This window comes from Otolemur garnettii, unplaced genomic scaffold (assembly GCF_000181295.1).
Source record: "Otolemur garnettii isolate 467f Iridium unplaced genomic scaffold, OtoGar3 scaffold00041, whole genome shotgun sequence".
NCBI lineage: Eukaryota > Metazoa > Chordata > Mammalia > Primates > Galagidae > Otolemur > Otolemur garnettii.
The window spans coordinates 9,517,464-9,518,932 of record NW_003852436.1 but is presented as its reverse complement, the minus strand read 5'-3'; the positions used below and the strand labels follow the sequence as shown (position 1 = coordinate 9,518,932).

The 1,469-nt window shown below is 37.3% G+C and overlaps 1 pseudogene; it reads left to right on the top strand.

Annotated features, from left to right (window-relative positions):
- The first annotated feature begins 888 nt into the window (after positions 1-888).
- On the top strand, positions 889-1,206 carry LOC100957218 (annotated as a pseudogene).
- Positions 1,207-1,469: the final 263 nt, after the last annotated feature.

Genomic DNA, 1,469 nt, shown 5'->3' with positions numbered 1-1,469 from the left:
GAATGAGTTATTGTTCAACAGATACTCAATTCTTTCCTCCTCCACTTTGGGTGGGAGTATATTTGCTTGCCCCACTGATTTTGAGATTGGGTGTGGATTGTTTTGGTCAATAGAGGTGAGAAAACATGATGCAGATGATGACTTTAAGTGTACTTAGTAGTTTATCTTGTCTCTTGCACTCCATAGTCTATCATGGAAAGACTATGCCCAGGTAGCTGCACCCTCTAGCCTGGAGCAGAATTGTTGTGGCCAACTCAAAAGAACTGTGAGCAAGAAAAATCTAGGCTTATAAACTACTTAGTTTTGATTTGGTTTTTAATTATTGTGGTGTTAGTGAAATTGGAGAGAAATGGACAAATTTGGGATATATTTTGGTGGTAGTTAATGAGTTTTTGGTAAGAATAAGTAGCTGTATGGTGATACCATTTACTAAAATAAGAAAGACAAGAAACAACAGTTTGGGGGAGAAGAAATCAAGAATTTCATTAACTATAATATGTTTGAAATACTTAATAATGCATACATAAGTCTGAGATTTTTGTGGGCTGGAGGAAAAAGTTTTGTATGTTCATACATTGATGTATGAACACGTTTAAAGCCATGGATGGAATTAGATGAAATCTCCTGAAGAACAAGTGAAGTTGTCATAAGCAAAAATGCTTAAGACAGGGGCTAAGACATTCCATTCATTCGAGATCTGATAGAAGAAGGAGAGTTATCAAAGGAGATTGAAACTCAGGAAACTAGGAGAAAGTTTTGTTACATTTATAAATTTGTTTTTAGTTTAGAAAATTTTGTTACATTTATAAAGGATAGCATCAGAGAGCAGGACATGTGGCTTCCAGCTCGGAACTTTGGTACTGTCAGCAACCAAAGAGCAAATTAAATATGGGTGATACTGAGAAAGGCAAGAAGATTTTTGTTCAGAAGTGTGCCCAGTGCCATACTATGGAAAAAGGAGGGAAGCAGAAGACTGGGCCAAATCTCCATGGTCTCTTTGGGAGGAAGACAGGTCAGGCTGCTGGCTTCTCTTACACAGATGCCAATGAGAACAAAGGCATAACCTGGGGAGAGGATACACTGATGGAGTATTTGGAGAATCCCAAGAAGTACATCCCTGGAACAAAAATGATCTCCGCTGGCATTAAGAAGAAGGGAGAAAGGGCAGACTTGATAGCTTATCTCAAAAAAGCTACAGATGAGTAATAGTTGGCCACTGCCTTATTTATTACAAAAGAGAAATATCTCACAGCTTTTTTTATGTGTACCATAATTTGGTTGGTCTCCTTTACCAGAATTCAGATCATGGATGAGTGACAGAATATTTTTGTTGGACAGCCCCGATTTAACTAAGACTGGCTTGTGGTTAAGTGAATATGATCGGTTTTTTGGATTTTGATAGTGATTCCAGTTCAATAAATGCTATCACTGTTTTCCATTTCTAAAGATATGTTCAGATTTAACTAGTG